We start from the raw sequence: 17154 nt of genomic DNA, 5'->3' as shown, positions 1-17154 counted from the left end.
TATTTGTAATAAATATATTTAAACAACATATAACATAGACTATATATATGTATATGTATAAATATGTATGTAAATATATATTCATTGATTTCAGAGAAGGGAGAGGGAGATAGAAACATTAATGATAAGAGAGAGTCATTCATTGGCTGCCTCCTGCTTGCCCCCTACTAGGGATCGAGCCCGCAACCTAGATATGTGCCCTGACAGGGAATCAGATGATGACCCCTTGGTTTATAGGTCAACCCCCAACCACTGAGCAACACCGGCTGGGCAGGTTATATATTTTTAAATTAACATGACTCTTACTACAAAAATGTTTGAGCAACTTATTTTTTGCAGGTAACATTTTTATAAATCTGAGACTTGTGGCTCCATTTATTTACTTTTGCTAATTAATGACATTCCATTTAATGCCATTTTATTTATTAACTAGATGCCCAGTGCACAAAATTTGTACACTGGCAGGGTTTCTAGCAGCTGCTGTCCAGGTACTCCCTCCCTTCCCCCTGCCGGCCCTGCCCCCTGGTCGAACTCCCTGTCAAGGGGACAATTTGCATAATATGCTTTTATTATAAAGGATGTATTATAATACACTTGGTGTTTTTTTTAAAATATATATTACAAATAGTGATGTTATAAACTTCTTGTAAATGCCTTGTGCACACATCAAAATTTCTTTAGAAGTATATACCTTGACTGACATTACAAAGAATTTTAATGTTCATTTATATTAGATATTGTTAAATTGGTTCTCTGAAGTGATTTTAACAATTAACACTTTTATCAGCTGTTAGTAACTGACTGTTTTTCTTTATAAGTTTATTCCATCACACATGATATTTTCAGAATTCCAATTTTTTGCCTTATTTATTGGGTTTGAAATAATATATCACTAAGCCATTTCCTGGTTACTGGGAGCAGGAATGAAGAGGTTGGAGAGGTTTAGATTTATTCTTTTGTGAATTACCTTCTCAAATCGTTTGTGTTTAAAAATATTTTAGTTTTCTTTCTTTATTGATTTTCTATGAGTTCTTTATTTCCTCTAGATCCTAATACTTTGTCTCACATATGCTTATATATTTTCTGCCAGTCTGTTCTTTTTACTTGATCTAGACTAGAGTGAATATGCAATATTCTTTGAAATTTTCTGTGAAATATACTAAAGTTCTATTTTTTATGGTATTTAACACACTGCTGTTAGTTTTTTGTTGTTATACAGGGTTCTGAATTTTTACATGAATAAATTAATTTTTTTAACTAATTTTTAGGACCATTGATTGAATATTCTGTTTCCCCCATGAATTTTCACTATCAATCCTGATATAGAGGAAGAGAAAAATATTATAGAAAATCAATCAATATGTTTGTATATTTAACTACATTTTAAGATCAAACAAGAAAAATGAGGATTGGCACATATCATGATTGTTTTGCAAAAATAAAAATTCTTGTATGGGATGCGAATAACATTATAGCCCTAAAGACCATGAAAATAACACAAATACATAATCTGCAACACTGAGGCAAGCAAAGTAAAGTTGAAATGCAACATGAATTGGTGGAAATTAGAAATGTTTTAGGATATTTCATGTACTTCAATATTTTTCAGGAAAGTATACTATATTACCTTGGTTTCTAAATGACTAAACATAATAGAAATAGAGGGTACTCTTTAATGAAATTTTATTTTTATACTAGTAGCCCTGTGCACTGAACAGTGTGCAAGTAGCTCGCTGCTGCCCTCCTGTAGCTCCCCCTGCCCCCCCTCATAGCTTGGTGCCCTGCCCTCTCCTATAGCTCTCCACTGCCCACTTGTAGCCAATAGCTCGCTGCCATCCTCCTGTAGCTCCCCCTGCACCCCTCCCCCCCCTCATAGCTTGCTGCCCTGCCCCCTCCTGTAGCTCTCCATTGCCTGCTTGTAGCTCACTGCCCCCCCCCTCCTGCTGATCCATGATCTGGTCGTACATAGTCGGTTGTTATGTAACGACCATTTGCATATTACATCTTTATTATATAGGATAAAAAGTGTTTTGTTTTGTTTTGTTTTTTTGGTTGTTTTTTTTTTATGACAACACACTAAGTAACAATGGACATTCATTGAAGTGAGGTAACTTGCTCCTGGTGGAAGCATAGCTAGTTTCTAATATTTCCATTAAACAAAACAAAACAAAAAATCCTCATGTAATTTGTCCTTTAAAAATTGAGTTTGTAGGAAAAATATGCACTAATTTTCTATCACTTCATAAAAGATTATCATGAAGTTAATATCTGTGACTAATACTTCTCATTTTTTAACCATGAACAAAGAGTAAAAGGAATTATAAGAAAATACCTTAAGTTTTTAAAAAACCAAAAACCAGTAGGGGAATTGGGCAAAATATATAGTAATTTAGTATGGTAAAAATATCATAGAATATATTTTGTTTTTGTGTAGAAATATTAAAATTAATATGGAAATTCTTGATGATGACACATGACCTATTAAGAAATTAACCAATTAGAAACATATTCTCATTTATCATTGCTGTTTTCATTCATATCAGACTGGTATTTTTGAGCTATCTTTTTGGTGAACACAAAAAGAAAGTGATATATTTCATTGAGATTCATACATTTGATCACCATGTGGCAATGTGTAGATTTATTACTTAAGCTATGATCAGAAACAATCATTTGAAATGATCATTATTTGAAAAATTACAGGAGCAAAGACTCATACACAGTTATTTGTGTATATCTTTGTAATTTCTGTCTTTACAGGTCTTCAAAATGAGTCTTTGAACTTGTGGTGTTTGCTTTAGTCTGTGGCACTAATGTACAATGTCTTTTGAGCTTAGACACAATGGTTTTCTTTCAAGTTAGCACAATTACTGGAAAAATAGACAAAAGTGGTTTCAGTATCAACCAATTTCCCATATTTTACAACAGTATACTTTAGAATATTTAGCAATTTGTCTACCAGAAGGGTTATGCATTGCTCCATTAAATATGTAAACACACTTAATTGGGTTATAGTCACATTAATTGTATAGGACATGATAGAAATATGTTGGTAATGTATCATCCTACTCCAAACATTTATTCTAAGGCAATTATTTTATTTTTGTTGTCATTGAAAATATATTGGGCAATATAATTTTGTGCAGTGGGCTAATAATGTCCCACCAATCCACTGCAAACAGTTTGCTTTAAACAAGTTAGAAAGCATTGTTAGCTGTTTACGTGTAGGGTGATAGTGAGAGTTAAATGAAAATAATTAATATTGTTATACAACCAGTTAAAACAAAATGAAAGATAAACTGTTATTCATTAAACCCATGATTCCTTCCAAAATTGTATTTTTCTCTCTCTATACCCATTACTTATCCATAATGCCTATGTATACATATCACCTTACAGTTTATTAAGCTTAAAAAGTGTAGTTCATGCCCAGATGGTGTGGCTCAATGGTTGAATGTTAGCCTATGAACCAGGAGGTCACAGCTAGATTCCCGGTCAGGGCACAAGCCCAAGTTGCAGGCTAAGTCCTACAACTAAGCTAAGTTGCAGGTTACAGTGGCAGCCAATGATTCTTTCTCAACATTGATGCTTCTATCTCTCCCTCCCTCTCTCTTTCTCTCTGAAGTCAATAAAAATATCCTAATATATAAAAATCCAGGCGCCATCACGACCAAAACAACCGGACGGATGACCGAACAGCAGGCTGCATGGGGAAACCAGGCCGGCAGGGGGGTTAGTGAGGGACGACCAAATGACTGAATGGCAGGCTGTGTGGAGCGACCAGGCTTGCGGAGTGGGGGGGCAGTTGGGGGTGACAGGCCTGCAGGGGGGGGGGCAGTAAGGGGCGACCAGGCCAACGGGGGAGGGGGGGCAGTTAGGGGTGACCAGGCCAGCAGAGGGGGGCAGTTAGAGGTGATCAGGCCAGCAGGAAGAGGCGGTTAGGGGTGATCAGGCTGGCAGGGGGGACAGTTAGGGGCGATCAGGCAGGCAGGCAGGTGAGCAGTTAGGAGCCAGCGGTCCTGAATTGTGAGAGTGATGTCCAACTGCCAGTTTAGGCCCGATCCCCAGGATTGGGCCTAACCCGGCAGTTGGACATCCCCCGAGGGGTCCCAGATTGGAGAGGGTTCAGGTTGGACTGAGGGGATATCCACCCCCCATGTACAAATGTTGTGCACCAGGCCTCTAGTATTTTAATAAAAGTATAGTTCATGAAAAAAAAGTATATTAAATGTGGATTTCATATTTTCATATTTAATGTTTATACATAAAATAATATGTGAATATTTATATTTTCATTTTGGATATTTTAACATTTTTTTCAGTATCATAAATAATTCTGCTATTAAATTTTCCTTCCACCTCACCATCATTATTAGAGTGACTCATGATTTTAAAATCAAGTTTGATAGAAAAACAATGTTACAATCTTTTAAATTGTCATCTATCTTATAACATTTGAGGTTAAACATATTCTCTTCAGTTTGTATACTAATTATATTTTTATGTGAATTGTTTGTTCATGTTATTCTTTAGATTTGCCTATCTATCTATATAAAAACCTAAGTGACTGTCTGACTGTCTGACTGGTAGCTATGATATGCAATGACCACCAGGGGGCAGACACTCAACACAGGAGCTGCCAAGCTGCGGTGACTTGGCAGCCATGGTTCTTGGGTGATGCACATGGAACCAGAGAAGAGGGAGCCCAATTCCAGGTTGCATCATCAGAGAATTGCCCTCTTGCAATCTGGGACCCCTTGGGGAATATCAGAGAGCCAGTTTCTGCCCGATCCCCACAGGCCAGGCTGAGGGACCCCCAGAGGTGCAAGGATTCATGCACCAGTCCTCTAGTATATCTATAATATATCTGAATATATTTTTACCAATTTTATAAATGATTTATATAACATAAATAAAACCTGTGGCCATAGTTGTTATAAATATTTCTACATATGTCATATACCTGTTTATTCTGAAAATAGAATTTTAATTTCTGTGTAGCAAATCCTATCTTTGGCTTTCTAATTTCTGCTACCACTTCAAAGCTTAACTTTGCCATCCCTTAGGAGAGACTTATAAAAATTCAAATCTATTTTCTTCATTTTCTGATTTAAATATTTTAAAATTGACTCTTAATGCAATCAGAATTTATTTTGGTGTCTATGTATAGGTGGTATTTCCATTTTTGGTTAATTTAAAGACCACTACATAAAATATTTCTTATTTTTCCTTTTATATTGTGGCTTACCCACTTTTAAGATACTACAAATGTACAATAGAACCTTCTTTTAGTTTTTTTAAAAAAATATATTTTATTGATTTTTTACAGAGAGGAAGGGAGAGGGATAGAGAGTTAGAAACATCGATGAGAGAGAAACATCGATCAGCTGCCTCCTGCACACCCCCTACTGGGGATGTGCCCGCAACCAAGGTACATGCCCTTGACCGGAATCGAACCTGGGACCCTTCAAGCTGTAGGCCGATGCTCTATCCATTGAATCAAACCGGTTAGGGCTCTTTTAGCTTTTTATTCTATTTATTTCTGTATCTATTTTTGAATGCCAGATTTAATTTCATCTGCTTTTGTGCTATTTCTTAAGATTGAATTAAATGTGTTATTATTAATATATTTTCTTTCATGTGTTTTCATTGTTTAAAAAACTCATATCTCAGTACCCTATTTTGTTCAATATAAGGGTTAAAAACATGATTCATGCAGAATTACAAAAGGTAATATTGGGTATAAAATGTGAATTTATCCAAACTATGGAATTAATGAATTTATACCATCCTTGCAACATTTTTTAACTTTTTAACTATTTTAGTACGATGGTTTTGTGGAATGTTAAGCTTGATTTGAAGATACTGATCTTTACTTTGTAAATTAAACACAAATTAGCCCTCACTTGTAAGGAACAAGATTCTTTTCCTTTTAAAAATTCTTCTGAAAAGCTACAAATAAAAATATTATTATGTGAAAAAAAAGGCTTATAATCTACGGAACAATTTCATGATTGGAAAATAGCTGACCTAAAGACCCTATTTTGAACCCAAATTACTCCTTCATATTAGTGGCTCTTCAGCCCTTTGGTCTGTTTCTAAACTTTAGAAAAATGTTATGCAATGTTTAGCTTAAATTAGAAAGATAAAAATGCTCATTTTATAGAGAGGTATTCTGCAACACTTGCATGTGTATGTGATAGGACTACAGTAGGAAAAAAAAAAGGAAGGAAATGTTTTCTAAAATAGGATGACTTCGATGAAACTGCTCATTCTGTATATCAGTATCATGTATTTTACTTGAATGAAGTTGTTAAACAAGATCTGTTTGCCTATACTGTGGTGCAGTATCAACCCAATCAAAATCCCACTCATTGTTTTTTAATTCAAAATTGATTAGCAAATGCTGAGAAGTCAACTTATCTCACTCAAACACAGGTACCAACTCAGAGTAAATATTTTGGTAAACAATTATTCTGTCCTTGCATATTCAGCAGTGTGCTAAATTATGCATAATCTTGCATAAGTAATAAGTGAAGGTAGCTTAAATTCCATCTTTTTTTTTTTTTAACCTGACCTATTTCTTTCAGTGCTGTTAGCTGCTTAAATCATGTATGAGCTTCCTGTAAGGCTTCAATGAGTAGCACGGGTGGAGAAACTTCAGTAATAAATTTCAGGAGAAGACAAGTTTTTTGACAGGCGTAATGCAACACATACAGTGTCTGGAACTCACACTCTGGGAATTTAGAGCAATCCTTGCAAAGCAGCATTTCCCTGTTACATTAATAGAGAAAATGAAGTATGAAAGTCCTCAGGAATTACTGCTAGGTGTAATTTAAATAATTTACCAGAGGCAGTGCAGCACATGCATAGAACAGGGGCATACAGAGTTTGCCATAAGCAGTTTATAAATAAACTATATTCTGCTGAAGTAAGTCAGGCATAAATTATAACTATTCCTTTCGTGGCTGTACCCCGTTCCTCATTGTAATAGTGATTTAAAAAAAATTCTGGGTTATGACCTTCTCTTGGAAATCACAGACATTGCCTGCCTTGTACCTTGCTTATGAATTTCCTTATGGATAATGATTTGGTGGCTGAGAGATCAAAGTAAAATTACTACTACTGAAAATAATAATAAAAAAAAGCATTACATATCTGTAAACAGAATTGCGGAAGGAGTTCTTAGCCTGATTGGGGGCAGGAGGAGATATGTAGCCAAAAACCATCAAAGAGATACCATTTTATGAAAGCTTTATACATCATATATAGAGAAAAAAGGGTAGTTTCTATTTCTTGCCTCAAATATTGTACCTTAAAGTAGCAGGCCAAAGGAAAAATGCCAAAATAAATGTATAATGAAGTCTCAAAATTATACAGAAATTATTTGTAAAGCATGCATGTGGAGGTTAAAAAGTTTCTATTCCATAGAACCTTGAGTTGTTAATGAGTAGGTGGGATGGCAGTAAAGGTTTTCCTAAAATACACTGTTGACACTATGGAAAGAGACTTTGTAAAATGCAGATGTCCTGGAGTGCTTGCTTTACCTCCTTAAACATGAAATTATAAGCCAGCATCTGAAACTTTTACTTTCATTTATCTTTCCTTTGATAGAGAAAATGGATTCCTTGAGGAAACAAATAGTATAGACTAGACCAGTGATGGCAAACCTATGACACGCATGTCAGAGGTGACACGCGAACTCATTTTTTTTGGTTGATTTTTCTTTGTTAAATGGCATTTAAATATATAAAATAAATATCAAAAATATAAATCTTTGTTTTACTATGGTTGCAAATATCAAAAAATTTCTATATGTGACACAGCACCAGAGTTAAGTTAGGGTTTTTCAAAATGCTGACACGCCGAGCTCAAAAGGTTCGCCATCACTGGACTAGACAGTGAAGAGCAATGTTCCTGATGTTACATAAGAAACACAGAAAGATCTTGTTCATCCTCACAAGTATTCTTTTAGTCATAAATCACACTTCCTAACTAAGTTGTGTTCTCTCTCTCTCTCTCTCTCTCTCTCTCTCTCTCTCTCCTCTCCTCTCCTCTCCTCTCCTCTCCTCTCCTCTCCTCTCCTCTCCTCTCCTCTCCTCTCTATCTCTCTGTCTCTATCTCTATATAGGTAGATATGTATAGAAAGAATTATGTTAGAGTTAAAATTTTGTCTGGGAATGCATGCTTGACATACAGGTGCTATAGCCAGAACTCAAATGCTGCCTAGAGGGGATAGTAGGAATATAGAAGATATATTGCAATAATTATGCTTTTATTTTCAGAATCAATTTTGTAGTAATGGTCTCATAACTTGAAAACACCTGTTAATAAATGAAATCCTTTTCTGAGCCTTGATCTTCAATGTGGAATGGAAATACACTTTTACTTGTCCATGTCTCTAATGGAGAAGAAAGACTTGATGTAGTTGCCATTCAGACATTTAAATCTGGGCTGCGATTTACTTATCTGATCTTTATATGTGAGTCCATGTCTTCATCGTGATATAGGTTGTAGTAATAGGTGTGCATTAGAAAGCGTGGCCCAAGTTATGACATGAAGAGGTTCTGAGGAACTAATGTACGACATAGTGACTACAGTAAATTTTTTATTGTATTCCTGAAATTTGCTGACTAGATTTTAAGGATTCTCACTGAAAAATAACAAATAAAATTATATGAAGTGATAAATGCATTAATTAACTTGATTGTGGTAATTACCTCACAATAAACACACACATCAAATAATCATGTTGCACACTTTAAATGTATTGCAATTTTATTTCTCAACTATGCCTCAGTTAAACAGGGAAGCGGGGAGGAAAGCTTGGCCCAGGACCCTAAAATTGGCAAGCTGGCTCATATAGACTAGAACCTTAAATCTCAACTCATTGCTATAAGTAACTAAATTAAACAGCTCAAATATATATATGTAACCTGTGGAAAATTGAGAAATTTGTACTGAGACAAAATGAGAAACACCCTAAAGCTCCTTTGAGTTGTATTTGCCTGAATAGAGGAAGAAATGAAAAAAGTTATAATACATTTTTGCCTTTAATAGGCAATTACAATCAACAGGTGTGAACTTACAATGAGATTATTGCTAAAATATTTTTTTCTATGTGTATGACTCACACAGGTGGGTACATTCTTATACAGCTATTGCAGATGCTAGTCTCACAATATAGCTTGAGGAATGTTGAAAGTTTCTGCATTTTAGTAAGGGCATTTAGAATAAAGTCTGAGAAAATACTGTACTAATATCCAAAGGAAGAAATGTAAAATATAAAATGATGTAATAAGCATTTACATAGTGCTTATTTATACAATACAGACATTCGTATTCTTATAAGAGTAAGTTTAACTCTGTGGGTGTGAGATTGAGGTACAGTGCTTGTTGATGGGATGTCGGTGGGAAGGTTGGACGAAGGGGAAGGTGTTAGCAGCACCTTGTGCTGTGGAGGAAGAGGACCCCACATTGGACCCCCAGAATCAATCTTGCAAAATATTACAGAGACATTAAGATTCTCTGGGGCTACTTGAAGAGGGGTTATATATCCAAGGTAAATAAAGTAGTGACACAAGAAATATAACAAATTCACAGATTCACTGTTTTGACTTTGTCCAGTCTGGGCTTGGAACAAACAAATTCAATTTCCTATAATTTTATTCAGTCATTTATAATTCTGAAGTCAAAACCCATATTGGTAATGCAAGCTTTCTTGACTTGTTGGTAAATTTTGCATATATGAAAATCTAGTCACTTGTCACTCTAATTGAATTCATCCCTCTAACATAGCTTCATTATCAGTGATTGTTACCATGTAAGTATTTTGAACTTGTTCCTCTAATTATGGAAAGTCTGGCACCTTTTCTCATATTACTACAGGAAAGAAATATTCTATCAGAGAAATAAATAAGGTAAGCAATTTGCAAAGGTGCATTTTAACCTACCATGTATCCATATTCATGTGTGTATATGTGTGTGTGTGTGTGTGTGTGTGTGTGTGTGCCATTGGACATCTTTTATAGTTATCTATTTAGTCTGCTATGATGGAGGTATTCATATGATGGAGGATTCTTGGCACAGCTAATGTTAGGTTCTCTTCATACAGGTGCTTTACTAATATCTTCTCCTGACTCTAAAATGAAACTCATTACATTTATTGTGGTTGGGAAGAAGTAAGGAAAAAAGTCTCTGTTTTAGTATTCCCATGTAAGGTGTCTGTGAATAGAATTACGTAATATCAATCAATCCAATCAAAAGCAGGAGTTTAGTAAATAGTATTTTGTAAGTTTTAAAGCAATCCTGTACACAGATTCGGGAAATACTGTTTTAGTATCATCTCTGTCCCCATTGTAGGCTCTGAGAACTCTGCTTAATTTTATTTAATCACTAGATCTTAAAAATAAAACAAAAGAATACAAAAAACCTCCAAACCATAAATATATACCAATTTCACAACAATAATTTTTTTGGAACATAGATTGGCATATTATAGAGATTGAATGAATGTAGACTGAACAAATTTTAGTTTAATTACAGAAATGTTGATAGCCAACAATATCATATTTGGATTTATATCCATTCATATCTTAGTTCAAATAATTTTTACCTAGGGAACTATGTAGTAGGTATAGTGTTCTACCCAGTGAGGGTCTACCATATACCAAAGGAAAGAGAGGTTGTTTGAAATTACTTATGATTTGGAGCTAACCAATAGAAAAATTATACATTAGCATGAAAAGTGACATTCAATTTACCTTTGGAAATATTTTCTTTATAAAGTTTTTTATGCTAACTTTAAAAATAAGTTCTAAGTCTCCAATTACTTTTATGCTCAAATGCAACTTGTGACATATGTTGTTTATTAATAAATGTTTCTTTGATCTATAATTGGAACATATATAGATATATTATAATTTTCTCTATTTGTTCTAATTCTGCTTGAATTAGCTGTAAACAGTAAAAATATAGCATCATTTGAACTGTTTAAAACAGTGATGTTCTTCAGAAAAACATACTTTTATTATTGAATTGAGCCTTCAGTAGATTAGATAATGTTAACATGAAATTTTACTTAATATGCAATAAATAAGTTGTAGACCTGATAAAAACAGTTTAGTTAAAAGAATTCCATTAGCATCATTACAATGATAGAGAAAATAATGTGCAAAGTAGAGTCACTGTCATGATCCTGACCTTGTGATACAAATTAAAATAAAGAAAGTGTCATATTTCTCTGTGGTTCAACTTGGGTTCACCTAATATAACTCTGACAAAAGCAAATGTTTTGTCACTTAGTCTGTTGCCAAGACCATTTTAGTACATAATTAATGATAATACACTCTTTAATGTGTGTATATGAATGAACACAAAGTTGCTGCTGGTGCTACAGAAACACTATCATGTTCAATGTGAAGAGAGCAGCACAATATCCACTAAAATAATGAGCTGTGGAAAGGATAATGGGAGGTGTCAGAAGCACAATAAACATGATTAGAGCGGACTAGGAAAAAAGAATGCCATTTAGTACCATCAGTATTTTTCTCTTAAAATAGGAAAGTATGTCCTTAGTGGATTTTTATGGCTCCTCTTGCCATGTTGTTTATAAATATCATGGACTATGCAGTCAGTTGCTTAGTTTACATCTCTCTCTTGTGTGCTGACCCCTTTTTCTCTAATTGGCCCTCAAGACTGGGTGTTCTCTAGAATAGTGCTTATTTTACTGTGCAAACAAATCACCAGGAGAATATGTTGATATGCAGATACTGATTCAACAGACCCGGGGTGGGGCCTGAATTTTGCATTTCAAACTAGTTCACAGGACATGCCCTTGTTGCACATCCATGGACTACACTTGACTGACAAGGCCTAAGGAATCATCCTTGGGCTTCTCAGTAGACACAATCTCTTGGTCAGGTAATCCACTGCTATGTATTTAAATATATCTTCTGTGATCATGATTTGTGATTTGTTATCCCCAGTCTCCACTCTTGTAATCTTCACACTCTTCAATTCTACATGATAAAAACTAAACTCATTATTGTCACCCTCAAACCCAATTTACTGCTTTATGCACTATCACATTAATGATACCGCCATTCCTCAAGTTGGCTAAAATGGTCATATTATATACATTTTACAGATATTGCTTTGAGAATTAGGTAATATATCAAAATGATTCTGCTAGTAAGTAAGGTAGCCAAGATTTGAGTACATATTATCTGATTAAAAGCCTGTGTTCATTCATTGTATTTGATTATCTTTCTCTAGAATAACCTTCCCCTTCTTTACCTACTGATGATCTCACACTCAATCATAAAATTTATTTCCTTTGTGTAATCATTTCTGGTTTTTCAAAGAAATGTAATTTCTTCTTTCCTCTATGATTCCACAGCAGTTTGGTATCTATTCCTTTTAATAACAGGTTCCATTTCAATTGTTGATTGAGTTGTCTGTCCCTTATCTTGGGGTGTAAGCTCCTTGAAGTTCTGATGAACTGTATGTATTTACTTGTTAATGTTTTAATTAGGAAAAATGGGAATAGATGATATTTTTTAAATAAATCAAAAGATATAGACATATACAAAACATAAAAAGAAGAAGAAAGACAATCCATGTTGCTCTCCAAATCCTATTTCTCTGCATTTAGCTAATCATAGGAGATTGGTTGCAATCCCCAAAAATATTGTCTATGTAAATATTGAAATGAAATATCCAGATTTCACATTTTCCTATGATGTTATCTTTGTTGTTTTATTATATATTTAAATATATTTACTTTACTCAGCTTTTTCATGTCATTTATTATGTTACTTTGCATGCAATAAGATTCATCATTTTTAGGTATTTAGTTATGTTAGTTTGAATAAATATAAATAGCTGTGTAACCACTATCACAATGAAGATATGGAATATTATGTCACCAAAGTAAAGCAAAACTGTTTTCCTTGGTAGGTGATCATCAACTTCCTGGAAACCACTCATATGTTTTCTCTTCCTATTCATTTACCTTTTCCAAAATGTTATCTAAATAGGATTGTGCGGCATATAATGGTGTCTAGTCGTTTTCATTTAGCATAATAATTGTGAAATGTATCCATGTAGTGCACATATCAACAGTTTACTCCTTTTTGTTGTTGAATAATAGTCTGTTATAAAAATGAGCCACATTTTAAAAATCTACTCACCAGTTGAAAGATATTTGGGTTGTTTCCAGGGTTTGGTAATCATATATAAACTATAGACATTCATATACAGGTCTTTGTGTGGACATATGTTTTCTTGTATAAATAACGAGATGGCATTGGCGAATTTTATAGTTAACCACTATTTTCCAGGTGGCTACACAATATGCATTCCTACCAACAATGTATGAGAGTTGCAGTTGTTCCTCATCCTTGTCAGCACTTGATATTGCCAAGTTATTGTTTGTTTAATCATTTTATATATGCGTAGTGATACCTCATTGTAGTTTTAATTTACATTTCTTAATGGCTAATAATGAGGATATGTCTATATACTAATTTGCCATTTGTACCTATGAATAGATGTGTCTGTTAAAATCTACCCTTTTAAAACATTAGGTTATTGGTTTTCTTATTATTGAGTTTGGAGAGTTTTTCTATATACAGATCCTTTCTCAAATGTGTTTTGCTAATTTTTCTTCCAGTCCGTATCTTCCTTTTTAAAGTGTTTTTCAAAGGGCAAACTTTTTAACTTTAATGATATATAACTTATTCAGTTTTCAAGTTTGCTTTGTGCATTCTATTTAAGACACACTCATATAACCCAAAGTTGCAATGATATTTTTTTAGGTCTAGGATTCATTTTGTAGTTTTGTTTCATATTGTTCCATTTATTTTTCTAAGTATATAATTCTCCTAGCATGATTTATGGAAAAAAAATTCATACTTTCCCTCATTAAAATATCTTGACAGCTTTGTCAAATATCAATTGATCATCTGTGTTGTATTAATTCTCTCTTATTGTGTAACATATTACCACAGAACTTAGTGGCCGCAATCATTTGCTATCTCACATATTCCGTGGGTCAGGGATCCAGGAGAAGCTTTGCTAAGTAGTGTGCCTCACGTTTCTTGAAAAACTGCAAACTGTTGGCCAAGGTTTTAATCAAGATTCAAAAAAAGGGCTCACTCACATGGCCATTGGCAGGCCTTAGGCCTTCACTGGATATTGACCAGAAATATCACTTTCTTGCTGGGTGGATTCTTGCTATAAAAATAGGTTTCTTCATCCAGAGAGAAAGATCTACTTACAAGAGAGCACCTAGGATGGAAGCTACTGACTTTGTACAAACTAATATTGGAAGTGATGTAATTTCTATTGTATTCTATTAATTAGAAGTGAAGCAATAAGTATGTCCTAGTCAAAGGGAAAGGATTCCCAAATGGTTTGATCATCAGAAGAATAAATCATCACAAACCATCTTAAAGACTGCCTACCACATATGGGTTTATTTCTGGACTCTCTCTTTGGTTCCATTGATTGGTACCTCTGTCTTCATCCCCGTACCACATTATCTTGATTACTGTGCTTTAGAGTAAGTCTTGAATTTAGGTAAATTGTATTCTTCAACATTTCCCCCCACAATTGTTTTTATTTTTCTAGATCCTTTTTTTAAATAAGTATTTTAGAACCACTTGTCCTTTTTTACAAAGAATGGGGATTTTGTTCAGAATTGCATGAAGGTTACATAAATTTGTAAAGGATTTATATCTCAATATTGAGTCTTCTTATCCATAAAATCCTTTTTTGTCTTCTTTGATTTAACTCAAAAAAGTTTAGAAATTTTTAGTATTTAATCTTACACATATTTTTTTGTAAATATAGCTCTAGTACTTAATGTTTTCCGATACTATTTACAATGGAATTCTTTATTTCAATTTTTAACTATTTATTGCTACTACAAGGAAATTCTACTGATTTTTAAAATTTGACCTCATAAACTGCACCCTTGATAAACTCACCTATTAGTTCTATAGCTCTTTTCTAGATTTTATAGGCTTTTCTATGTGGATGATCATGTTGTCTGTGAGTTTGAAAAAACATATTTGTCCCTTTTGAATCAAAATGTCTTTTATTTTTTTTCTTTATTGCATTGACTATGATTTCCAGTATAGTTTTGAATAGAAGTGGTGTAAATGGACATCATCAGAATATTTTTGATTTTTGGGACAAGCATTCTATCTTTAATAAATACGATTTTCTGTAAGTTAGCTGTAGGTTTCTAATAGGAACATTTTATCAGGCTGAAGAGATTTCCTTCTATTTCTAAAATTCTGAACATTTTTATCATAGATGTTGAAATTTAAAAATTACTTTCTGCATCTACTGAGATAATATTTTTTCCAATCTATTGAAATTGATTGTCATTGAATTACATTGCTACATTATGAATGTTGAACCAAGCTTGCATCCCAGGTGCCTGGGGTAAACTGCAGTGCTCATAATATATCTGATACATAATTTGGTACACAATGCTTTTGGTATATAATGAAATTTTTCACATACACACATATACACATGTACTCACCTATACAGTAATACATATATATATATATTATATTATACAATAGGTCATAGGATATTATATATACTAATAATATATTACATAATATATTATGTATACTATTATTATCCTATATAATAAACGTCTAATATACTAAGTGTCCTGTTGGCCATTCAACCAAAGCATAATCTATATATATAAAATCCTAATATGCAAATAGACTGAATGGCAGAACAACCAAACAACTGAACAGTCGGTCTCTATGACATGCATTGACCACCAGGGGACGCACACAGAACATGGCAGGTGTTAGCAGAAGGCGGCAGAGAGTGGAACATGGTGGGCATTGGCTACTGCGGGGTGGTGGAGCAGGTTAGCGGGGGCACCAGACCAAGGCGGGGCGCTAGTCGCTGTCATAGTGGCAAGCCTCTGGTGTTACTGAAAATTCTTGGCTCCCACGCACCGCAGTCCCATCTGGTGTTCACACCTGGTGCTGGCGCCATCCCTGCTCCCACCCTCTGCCAATGCCAGAGCTGCCGCTCACACCCACTGCTGGTGCCAGCCCCAGCACCTGCACCTGAGGGCTTCTCCATCTCCTCCTGCTCCTGAGGGGCGATCGGGACCAGCAGCCGCCACTCATACCCACTGACATCGCTGTCCCCGCTTACACCTAAAAAAACTCTCCGAATCACTCTGCACCAGCAGCAGGTGCGAGCAGGGCCAGCACCGTCAGTGTGTGGGAGCTGTGGTCGCTGGAGCGAGGCTGCCGGCAGACAAGAGATTGGGGCCATAGCAGGGGGGCCAGGAGGGGGCACGGAGGATGGGCTGAGACCTGCCTCTGTGCCCACCGCAGCCTCGTGGCCCACAGTTTCTTTCAAGGTGCATGAATCCATGCACCAGGCCTCTAGTATATATATAATTATGCATTTATATGTTTGATAAAGAGCTCTGACTTTAAAAAGCCTTTATGCTAGTCTGAAGAAGCTGATATTAATATATCATGCCATGTAAAAACATTGAAATTTTAATATCATTATGTAACTTTATGACTATAGTCATCTGAGAAGAACAATCTGGTTGTGAGAACTTTTTAGAGAAGGAAGAACCTAAGATCAAGGATATGAGGCAAGATGACATGAACCAGAGGGTTAATATGATTAACAAAGTAAATAGAGAGTAGTAGGAGTAAGATTCAGAAAAAAACAAAAAGAAAGAAAGAAAAGAAAAAAGAAACAAGCCAATGAAATGATTAGAAACAAATTTATTAATTGATAAGGCTCACGACAAAGGACAATGTCATGAATGCCTCTAAAAAAGTTGAGACTGAGTGATCAGGAGAATAATGGTACTATTGATTAACTTGAATGTTTACCAGTCTAGAATACAACCAACTAACTCATAGGCTTGGGTAGAAGGAGGAGTTGGGAAGCAAAATATTGGTGAATTGAATAGAAAATGGAGATAGAGATTACAGAAATGAATCTGAGCAAGTGGTAGTAGAGCAGTTCTAAATACCATGGGGGAAATACATTAGGACCATAGGTATGTGTTTCGAAAAATTATATATCATGGTTTCCAAGTGTCGGAAAACTCTAGCATTAGACGGACTAGTATGTAGT

The sequence above is a fragment of the Myotis yumanensis genome, unplaced genomic scaffold (genome assembly GCF_028538775.1).
Source record: "Myotis yumanensis isolate MYYU_CA2020_CCGP unplaced genomic scaffold, mMyoYum1.0.hap1 SCAF_6, whole genome shotgun sequence".
Taxonomy (NCBI): Eukaryota; Metazoa; Chordata; class Mammalia; order Chiroptera; family Vespertilionidae; genus Myotis; species Myotis yumanensis.
Note: the sequence above shows the minus strand (reverse complement) of the source record.